Raw genomic sequence first — 11,702 nt, forward strand, 5'->3', positions numbered from 1 at the left:
CCCAGGCTCTTGATGGGCTTCTGTGAACCCAGGCTCCTGGCCCACCCTGGTGCTAGCCAACTCCTTTGGGACCAGGCTCCCAGCAGGCTCCTACAGATCTAACCTCCTGGCTCACTTCAGTGCATGCTGCATTCCGTGGCTCCAGGTGGCTCCCACAACACCAAGCTACTGGCACATCCGAGCACCAACTGGCTCCAGTGACCCTGGACAGCTCCTGTAGCCCCACAGCTCACAATCAGTGCCTGTGAACCCAGACTCCTTGCTGGGCCCAGTGCCAGGCTGACTACTGTGGCTCCAGGTCCTTGACCTGCCCTGTCTTCAGGCTAGCCCCTGTGGATCTAAACTCTAGACCAGCTCCTCTGGACCTAGGCTACTGGCTCACCCCAGCACCAAGCCAACCACCATGGATCCAGGCTCCCAGCCTCCTTTGGTGCAAGACCAGCCACCAAGGCCCCAGATTATAGGCTAACTCCCGTGGCCAGTGTTGTCAGGCTTACCCTAGCTCCAGGCTAGCTCCAATGAAACCAAACTCCTGCCTCATCCTAGTACTGGACCAGCTCCCATGGACTCAGATGCTGGGCCCACCCCATTGGTACTCAGTGCCTGGTTGGTCTCTGTGGACCCAGGATTCATGTCTAGCCATGCAGAACCAGGTCTGAGGCCCATTACCACAGATTCAAGCCCTAGGCCTAAACCAATGAACTCAGTCTCTAGGATGATCCACGATTATGCAAGCAGCAGGTCTATCCACATGCTGACCCAGACACCATGCCAGCCTGCCCAGAGGCTCCAGCAGCATACTTGTCTACAGATACCACTTGATGACCCACTCAGAGTCTCTGAATGACCTGACTGGTAAAGGACTTTGTCTATTGAAGCAGGTTGTAAAGGCTGGAAGAGGTGCTTACTTCCTCATGTGCAGACAGCAATGCAAGGCCACAGGATTATGAGTAATCAAGGAAACATGACTCCACCAAAGGAAACTAACAGAACTTTAATGACTTATCCTAAAGAGATAGAGGTCTATAAACTGCCAAAGAATTCATAATAATCCTCTCGAATTCATTGAACTTCAAAGAACAAAATGAGAAATTCTAACAAAGAAATAGAAACCATTAAGAAAAAACAGAAATCCTAGAGTTAAAGAATACAATGACTGAACTGAAGATTTCAGTAAGTCCTCAACTGTAGACTTGACCAAGCAGAAGAAAGATTTAGTGAATGAGAAGACAGGTAATTGGAAATCACCCAATAAGAGGTACAAAAAGAAAAGAGAATGCGAAAGTATGAAAAGTTTATGTGAATTATAGGATACCATTGAAAGAAACAGCCTACTCATTATTGGAGTCCCAGAAGGAGAAGCGAAGGAGAAAAGAGCAGAATGCTAATTATTAATTAATTTTTAATATTGAATTAAGTTTATTGAAGAGCAGAATGCTAATTATTAATTAATTTTTAATATTGAATTAAGAGTAGCATTGATTAATACAATTTTGTAATTTTCAGTTGTACATTATCATTTGACATCTGTATATTCTATTGTGTTTACCACTCAAAGTCCAGTTTCCTTCAGCTACCATATATTTGATCCCCTCTACCCACTTCACCTTTCTCTTAAACCCTATATTTGCAGAATGCTAATTTAAAGGTATAATGGTTGAGAACTTCCTAAATCTGGGGAGAGATTTGAACATCCCAAGTTTGTCAAGCTAATAGGTAACTCCAAAATTTCAGTTGAAAATTATCTTCTTTAAGACTAAGTGTAATAAAACTGTCTAAAATCAAACACTATATTTGAAAAGCAGCAGGAGAAAAAAAAGATCCTCATATATAGGGAAACCTCCCCTACTCCAGAAGTTAATGAGCAGATTATTTAGCAGAAACTTTACAGGCTAGTAGAAAGTGATGTATTCAAAGTGTTCGGCGGGGGATGGGGGGTGGGGTGGGGGTGGGCAGGGAACCCCTGCCAAAGAAAGATACGTTACTCAGTAAAGTTATTTTTCAGGAATGAAGGAGATTTCCCCAAACAAAAGCTAAGGGAGTTTTTCACCACTAGACCTGCCTTAAAAAGAGTGTTGAGAGGAATTTCTCAAACTAAAATGAAAAGATGCTAATTAGTAAGACAAAAACATGAAAATACAAACATATTGTTAAAGGTAAGTATGTAGTCAAAATTAAAGTATTCTAAATACCATAATATAGTGATGCATTAATCACTTAACTCTATTATACAGGTTTAAAGGATGAAAGTATTAACAATAACTGTAGCTACAATAATTTGTTAATAGATGTACAATATTAAAAGAGGTAAATTATGACAAAAAAACAAAACATTGGAAGGGGAGTAAAAGAGAGCTTTTGTATGTGATCTAAGTTGTTAGCTTAAAATAGACTGTTAGATCTAGAAGATGTTTTACATAAGCCTCATGGTAACCACAAAGCAAATTCTACAGTAGATACATAAAAGATAAAGAAGATGGAAATCAAAGGATACCACTACAAAAAATAACCAATTAGCAAAGACAGTGAAAGAAGAGGAAAGAAACAAGGCAACTACAAAATAGCCACAAAACAATTAAAATGGCATTAGTATGTTCTTATCATATTATTTTAATATAAATGGATTAAATTTTCCAATCAAAAGGTATAGGGCAGCTGTCCAGACTGAAAAAAAAAAAAACCCCACTATATGCTGCCTACAAGAGACTCATTCACCTTCAAGGACACGAAAGGATAGAAAAAGATATTCCATGCAAATGCAAACCAGAGAGAGCAGGGGTAGCTATAAAACAGACTTTAAGTCAAAAACTAACAGGGTCATTGTATAGTAAAAAAGGGGTCGATTCATCAGGAGGATATTGCAGTATTAAATACATGTACGCCAACTTTGGAACACCTGAATATGTTAAGCAAAAACAGATCCAGGGTAGAATGGACAACTATACAGTAGTAGTAGGGGACTTCCACACCCCAATTTCAACAATGGGTAGATCATGTAGAGTCTGCATTGTAGATGGAACATCAGATGGGAAATGCTGGACACGAAATGTACTTTAGACCAAATTAACTTAGCAGACATATCCAAAAAACTCCGTCCAACAGCAGCAGAGTACTTATTCTCAAGCACACGCACAACACTCTCCAGGACAGATCATATGTTAGGTCACAAAACATGGCTTAGCCAATGTAAGATTGATATCATACCAAGTATCTTCTAGCTGCGATGGTATGGTACCACAAATCAATAACAGGAAGAAAACTGGAAAGTTTATAGATGTTGAGGAGCTAAATAATATACTCCTAAACTGTCAATTGGTTAAAGAAAGACTCAAAATGAGAATCAGAAAAGACCTTGAAACAAGCAAAAGTGGAAACAGCATACCAAAACATATGAAATGAAGCAAAATCAGTTTTACAAGAGAAGTTTATAGTGATAAATGCCTAGATTAAGAAGAAAGGTTGAAGAAATTAAATACAAATTGGCAGTTACAAAATAGTCACTGGAATGTAAAATACAATTTAGGAAGTATAGTCAATAATATTGTAATAACTGTGTATGGTGTAAGGTGGGCTGCTAGACTGAAAGAGGAATCAATTTGTAAAGTATATAAACGTCTAACCACTGTGTGGTACACCTGAAACTAATATAATATTGACTGTCTAATCGAGAAACAAAATGTTTAATTTAAAGACAAAGGGAAAGTCATCACTTTCAAGCTTTTTTACACAGGCAGGTCTCTGCAGGCATTTTGGAAGCCCTAAACCTAACACAAAAGATGACTTTCAGAGAAGCCGAACCCCCATGGAAATAGAGCAGAATGGTGGTTGCTGGGGCTGAGGAAAATGGAGAGATGTTGGTCAGAGGGTACAAACTTCCAGCTAGCTGTAAAAGATAAATAAGATCTGCGGATCAAATGCACAGGATGGTGATTTAATTAACAATGTTGTATTACATATGTGAAAGTTAAGAGAGTAGATTTTACCACCACCACCACACACACACAATCATAATCATAATTATGTGAGGGAATGGAGCTGTTACCTTATTGGAAAAATCATTTTGCTGTATATACATGTATCTACATTGTACATATTAAATTTACATATATATCAGTAATATCTCAAACTAAAAAAATGACCAAACAAAAAACAAACAAACAAAAAGTCACAATAAACAACCTAACCACACTTCAAGGAACTGGAAAAAGAACACACTAGGCCCAAAGTTAACAGAAGGAAGGAAATAACCAAGATCAGAGCAGAAATAGAGACCAAGAAAACAATGTAAAAAAATCAATTGAACTACTAGCTGTTTTTTTTGAAAAGATAAATTGGCATTCCTTTAAAAGCTAGAGAGTTATGAAAGGATTTTTAACCTTATCAGGTGCTTTTTCTGTATCTACTCAATAATAATCAACCATATAATTTTTATCTTTGATTAATGTGGTACGTTACATTTATTGATTTGTGTATGTTGAACCATTCATGTATCCCAGGGATAAGTCCTACTCAATCATGGTGTATTAAGAAAAAAAGTCTCAAATACTTAGAAATAAAAGAGACATTACAACTGATACAGCAGAAATACAAAGTATTATAAGAGACTACTAAGAACAATTATATGCCACCAAATTGCTGAACCTAGAAGAAATGGATATATTTCTAGAAATGTACAACCTACTAAGACTGAATCATGAAGAAGTAGAAAATTTAAACACATCAGTAATGGGTAGGGAGATTGTAACAGTAATCAGAAATCTCCCAACAAAGATAAGTTTAGGATCAGATGGTTTTGCTGGTGAATTCTACCAAACATTTAAAGAATAATTAACATCAGAAGTAAAACTTCTGCTAAAGCAAATACAGAAATGTAACATGCAAAAGACAAATGACTCAGAATAAAAGTTATTTCAGGAAATGGAAACTTTAGAGAAAATATACTTTACATTCAATAAACACAAATAGTATAGCAACAAAGAAATAGCAAAGAACATGAAAAAATAGAAAACAGGACTAGAGAACAAATAATTTGCAAGGGGGGAGGTTTTTAGTGTTTTGGCTTGTTAATTTTCTGCTTTTCTTACACTAGCCATTATCTAATAGAACTTCCTGTGATCATGGAAGTGCTCCATAACTGCTGAGCAATAGTAGCCAGTAGCTATAAGAAGTAAATGTAGTTTTAAAATATTTATCCCCATAATTACAAATAACGTTTTTACTTTGCATTTTAAAAATTGTTAGAAAAACATCATATTACATACCATCTTAATTATTTTAAGGTACTTTTCACTAGTATTAAGTATATCCATGTTGTGCAACAAATCTCTAGAACTTTTACATCTTGCAGAACTGAAGTACCAACTGAACACTAATTCTGTTTTCCTCCTGCCCCTAGGCCTTGGCAACCACCTTTCTATTTCCTGTTTCTGTGATTTTGATTGCTTTAGATACCTTATAAAATGGAATCATGCAGTATTTTTCCTTAAGCTTATTTTGCTTAATATAATGTCCCGAGGTTCATCCATTTTATAGCATGTGACCAGGTTGATAACATTTACATTCTGTTTTGTAATGAGAATTAAGATGTTCAGGATTGTCAGTAGGTAGATTTTAAAAGCTGAATACAATAAACTGCAGTTAATTATTGGGCTAGGGTTATTTTTTCTTTTCTGTGGGTCCAAAGTCATGATGCAAATGAAACTCAAAAAATAAAATATTTGATATCAATATAAGATTGATTATCTTTGCTTATAGTTCATAAATTTTTCACAATCCTTTGATTTGCTTTATATTCTGCTTTATAGTCTGATTAGTTTGCCTAATATTGTTTACCTTTCCCCCAAGTCTGTACTTTCCCTTTTTTTTTTTTGGTAGAAATGTACCTTTACCGAATCCTCACGTGTTTCCTGCTTGAGTTATAGTGTCTGTCTGTTGGACGGAAGCCCTTGTTTTCCTGGAAATATTCCTCTTAGAGCCCTTCTACAGTCTTGATGAGTAGGAAGCCTACTGTATATCTGTCATTTTGAGATATTCCTTCACTGCATTTCTGGGTTACATTGACTGTTTCTTAGATACCGCATCTTTCTCTCTCTCTCTCTCTCTTTTTTTGTTTGCATTCTCCCTCTTTCTCCTGGAGTGTATTCATTCTAAATTCTTCCATGTCTGAAAATGGCTTTGGCCTGGCTTATAATTACTTGGGTCAGTTCATTTACCTTTAAACATTGTGCTGTTTCATCATGACTCATCAATTATGTCAATCTCTTGAGATAAAATGAAAATAGAAGAATGATAGAATCACATAGTAGGGTCATAGAATATGGAAAAAATTGTCACTATTGCATCACTTTTTCAGTTTTTTTTTTCGTATCGCCCACATTATTGCATTATTTTTCAAGAAATTATAGGAGAAGCTTCAAGATACTATCTTTGTAGGCTGCTTTTAGTTTTCATTGAACAGTTGCAAATTCAGAAATTTTCATTTCTGCTCATAATGACAAAAAAATGACAGCAGAAGATGTTGCACATCTCTTTGACAAATCAACAGATGACTGTAAAGAAGATAATAGCAGTACTCCAGGCACTGGACTAGTATTGTCCAATAAAAATGTAATGTGAACATTATATAAACGTATATAATTTAAAATTTACCTTAAAAGAGTAAGCAAAGAAAATGGTGTCATTAAGGAAAACAAAAAATACTCAGAATTCTTTTTAAGAATTAACACTCTGTGGAACAGACTTTGCTGTATCTCTTTTATCTCTTCTTTGCTCTCAGATAATTTCTCTTTGTTCCTTTTCCCTGCATTCCCTGCCCAAATTGGTCGTTTTCGTATACCTCTGTGTAGCTTGATACCTTACTGTTTATTTTATCTCCTTTTATGCCTTACTTCACTTTCACGTCTTCACATCTTGGAATTGAACTCTCCTTTCCCAAAGTGTCAGTTTGTCCCTTTGCCTCAGGCTGTCTTTTTTGAGCTGAAACAGATTGCTTCCAAACTTCTTTGACCACAACCTATAGTAAGAAGTATATTTTATATTGTGACCCAGTATACATATAGACACTCTCATCAGCACATATCTGAAACAGCAGTTTCAAGAAATACCCTTAACCATTATGAGATGTCCTGTACTCTTTTTTTCCTATCCCGTTTCATTTTTTAAATGCTGATTATAACCCACTGTATTGACAGACCAATGGGTAAGAACATTATAATTTTAGGATATTGATCTATTGTTCTCAATGAGCTTGTACCAGTTTATACTCCCACCAGCAATGTATGAGAGTAATGTTTCCTGAAGGATATTTTGTCTGGATGCAAGATTCTGGGTTGGCAGTCCTTTTCTTTCAGCACTTAAAAAAATCAAAAATATGAATATAAATTTAAAATGTTAACCATAACCACAGTGGTCTGTTAAAGAAAAATTTTTCTTCTAAATCATAATTACTCTGAGTAAAACATAATATAAATTTTGTTTATTACTACAAATAATTACTGAACATAGATGCATCTCTTCAGAGGGAATTGCTTCTTTTATGAAATTTATCTGTGGATGAATATTACTTTTGTTAGAATAAGACTAACTGGTCTCAGTGAAAATTAGTAATAGAAAGAAAAAATATTGGGTTGTTAGTGTGAAGTTTACAAAAGATTAAGTGATAATTTTGTTAAGTATGTAATTTACAGTAGAATTTATGGTACATTTCTACCAAATGAATCTATAATAAGGCCATGTAGGAATGAAAAACTGAGCTGAGAAATACTTGTCCAAGTTTAAAAAAATAGGGATTTTTTTTTTTTTGCCAGTATTCTTTTGGCAAAAGTTAATAAAAATGTTTCTTAATGTTCAAGAAAATATGAAACATGAAATTAACTTTGATGTATATTACTTGAAGATATGACATGGATTTGAAGAAAGGGCTCTCTCTATCTTCTAAGTCACAGTCAGGTGATTGATAGAACATACTCATTTCTTTCTCATTTCTCTGATAACGATGAAGGTACAGATCTTGAATTGTAATTAAAAATGCTTCTCAGATCTTGAATTCTAAATAATTCTGGATAATTATGTAAGGTGTCTTGCCATAAACTTTTTACCTGAGTAAACTAAGTTGTAGCTGACTTCAATATTTATTATCACTGTTTCCATTGGATTTTCTCTGAGGTGAGCTTCTGTTATCATCTTCTAAAATTTTAACAGCCCTACCCCCGTTTTTTAAATGTTAAGTATTCTCCTTAACAGAAGTGTATGGGACAGAGAAAGACAAGATCGCTTTGGCTAAATGGTGCCTCCATTAAAAGATATCAATATTTCAAATGATTTCTTTGGTGTTCTGGATGTTTCTGCATATCAGGGAATTGCATTGTAGTGATATCTTTTTTTTTTTTTGCCATCTTGCATCACAATTTTTTTATTCTTATTAAGTTTTTTGGGGGTAACATTGGTTAATACAATTAAATAATTTTCAAGTGTACATTATAGTTCGACATCTATGTCTTCTATTTTGTGCTTACCACCCAAAGTCCAGTTCCTTCAGCTACCATATATTTAATCCCCTTACCAATTTCACCCTCCCCATACCACCCTATATTTTTTTAATTGATAGTTAAAATAGTGCTTTTCTGATGAACAATTAAAATGCTTTTAATATTGTGGTAAGTATTGTTAACATTTCTGATAATTTTTATTTTAATAATAAAAATTAATGGCCATGATAAGACTGTTTTATAAAATCATACTGGAAATACAGGGTAATAAAAGTACCTACCTACCTCATAGGGATGTTGTGAAGATTGAATTAGTTAATGCATGTAAAGCACTTAGAACAGGGCTTCACATATAGTAAAGTGCTTGGTAACTATTAGTGATTGAGAATGGTGTCGAGACTGACTTCTTTACCATCGTTCTGCAGGAGAGCCCCTGATGCTCAGTTGATCAGTTCATCCATCCATAGGGAGCCTAGCTATTGGCCCAGGGCAGTCTTCCCTCAGGCTCTTGTGAAATCCCCCTGAAAGGATCTTCCTCCCTGAGGACTTTCCCTCACCTTCCTTCCCAAGAGTCTTTTCTGAGACCCTTGAGGCTAGGGGGCTGGGAAGAGCTTCAGAATGACTGGTATATTGTAATCAGTATATTGTGATAGAGTGGTTAAAGTTTTAAATGGGATCTGCTTTTGAGCTCTGTGTGACTGTGTGACTCAGGGCTAATTGTTTTACCTCTTAATTTCCTCGCTCACCTGATGCCTTTTCTCATCCCTTTTGTTTCTCTGAGCAGCTGCACTGGCCGCCTTTTACTTCCACACAAATGCCATATTCTCTCGTACCTCTGGCCCTTAGAACATGCTGTTTTCTTGGGATGAAACACGTTCTTTATCTACCCCTCTCCCTTTGCTTTATTTGGCCAGATCATACTCACGCTCATATTAAATGCCCCTCCTTTAGAGGGCTTTTTCTAACTAAGTTCCACCAGACTAATTTGTATCTCTGCCATGCTTTCTCTTCACATCATCATGATTCTTAAAGGCTTTCATCTCATTTGGAATTGCTCTACAGACTGAGCTCCCAGAGGGGTTGATGAGATTTGACATGTTCATTGCTGTGTCCCCAATTCCTGGCACAGAGGAGGCCCCAATTAATATTGAGTACATGGATGGGAAAAAAATACTAGAGGTATTGTTACTTGGAATTTGGTTAACATTATTTCCAAAGCTGCCTTCGTTTTACAGAATTTTTTTTTTTCCCTGTAAAGCTGCTGAAACTTGGAAGCTGATTCTGTCACAGTGTAAGATGCCTTTGGAAAATTCTGCATTCCTCTTAGATGAATCTTTAGAACTTGGTGAGTTTCACTAGATACCTTTAATCTTCATTTTGAGCTCATAAGTATGCCATCTACCCTCCACCTCCAACCCCTCCATAATTATTGGGTAGTGAGGTTTGAAATCGCCTAGTAAGGAGCATAGGATGAAGTATTATAAAAATATTTAGGGCATGATCTGTAACTTTTCTTGATAGTTTTTAATCATGTTAAGAATTTTCATTCTTATGAGGTGTGAAAAGTTATTCATTGGTTAAATAATTGATATCTAGATGTAAAATATTTTTAGCAATTCCTGATGTTTTTCAGAGTTATTGCTCAGAAGTAAGAATGATAACTTCTTGTATTTTTCTGAATTGAAGATAATTTGCAAATGACTGAAAAGTAGCATAATAATTATTTCCTGTCAGATTTTAGGTTTAGAGATAAAGAGTCATTGATTAAGGTAAAGGTCAATCACTTACTCCAGCTTACAAGCAACTCCAGCTTACAAGCAAGTCTCTCCATCAGGGGTCTGCACATTACCAAATTCAGCCTGCTGCCTGTTTTTTTTCTTTCTTTTTTTTTTTCCTTTCTTTTTTAATGACCCACAAACTAAGAATAGTGTTTATATTTTTAAAGCATTGGGGAAAAATCTTAGAAGAAGAATACTGTTTTGTGACGTGTAAAATTACATGAAATTCAGAATTCAGCGTCTATGAATAAAGCTTTATTGGAACACAGCCACTCTTACTTTTTACTTATTTTGTATGACTGTTTTTAAGCTATAGTGGCAGAAATGTACAGGATAGATGAAATTTAATAGGCTACACGTAAAATTTGTTGAAGTTCCAAATTGTACTAATTGGTATTTAACTATGATTTTTTGATTACAATAATTGATGAGATAATCAACAATACTGTTACTATAAAGATCTTATCTCTGCATAGCAGTTTTTACATTTGCAAAGTTATATTTCATTCTGTCTCCACATTACTATGAAATAACTAAATCCATTTTATAAAATATAAGTCATAAACTTATTAAATATAGAGTTAAGTAGTTGCATCAGAGACCTTAGGGCCCAGAAAGCCAAAAATATTTACTATGTTGCCCTTTCTAGAATAAATTAGCTGACTTCTGCTCTGTGTGGTTGGAGAGGTATTTATAGGTTGGGTGCTAAGGTTTAAGAGATGAGTGGGAGGAAATTAGAGAGAGGTGAGAGTCGGTACCAACTCTCACTGACTTATTTACACTTTTTTTTCTATCCTGTAAAGTGTAACCCATATTCTCCTTAGACTGACATGTATTCCTGTTTTAAAATAGAAAATAAAGAAAAATCGATTCTCCTATTACTTCTAAAATGAATGTATGTATATAGAGAAAATTAGTATAGTATTCTCAGTTTTTACCAGGTTTTAATGTTACAATAATATCTTAAGCACTTAAAAGATTATACCTTTGATGCAGTTTATTTTTTTCTAACGTATGGAAATTACCTGTTATTTTTTAAGTGAAAATACTAACATTATTTGGAAAATAGTTGGTGATTGACTTAATGTGAAAATACTAACATTATTTGGAAAATAGTTGGTGATTGACTTAATGGAACAAAGCATGTTGAGGACGTATATGGTATATGGTCTTTTGGAGTCAGTGGATAGGCTTGAAGGATAATCTTAACTCTTTCTGTTGTCTGACACAGTCACATTAAGTTTTACATTAGGAGATAAAAGGCCATGATTTTGAGTCAGAATCTTCTCTGGTTCTAAGAGGTCTGTTTCATGAAACTTTGGTTTTGGGTGTGCTTTTTGTTCTGAAGTTGGTCTTAGAAACTGCTATAGAGCCAAGAATGTTTTTTTCTTGCTTATATTTTACATCTATTCTAGAGCTAGTCTGATATTCCCAGTCA

At 35.1% G+C, this 11,702-nt stretch overlaps 1 protein-coding gene across 1 annotated transcript in view; it reads left to right on the top strand.

Moving 5' to 3' along the window:
- Positions 1-11,702, top strand: part of CLOCK (clock circadian regulator) — a 109,030-nt gene that overhangs the window by 22,541 nt on the left and 74,787 nt on the right. Inside the window, exon 3 of the mRNA XM_023532130.1 lies at positions 9,745-9,831. The gene's annotated coding sequence lies outside the window, so the exon portion shown is untranslated. The remainder of the gene's footprint in view (positions 1-9,744; positions 9,832-11,702) is intronic.

Source organism: Pteropus vampyrus, unplaced genomic scaffold, assembly GCF_000151845.1.
Source record: "Pteropus vampyrus isolate Shadow unplaced genomic scaffold, Pvam_2.0 Scaffold77, whole genome shotgun sequence".
Taxonomy (NCBI): Eukaryota; Metazoa; Chordata; class Mammalia; order Chiroptera; family Pteropodidae; genus Pteropus; species Pteropus vampyrus.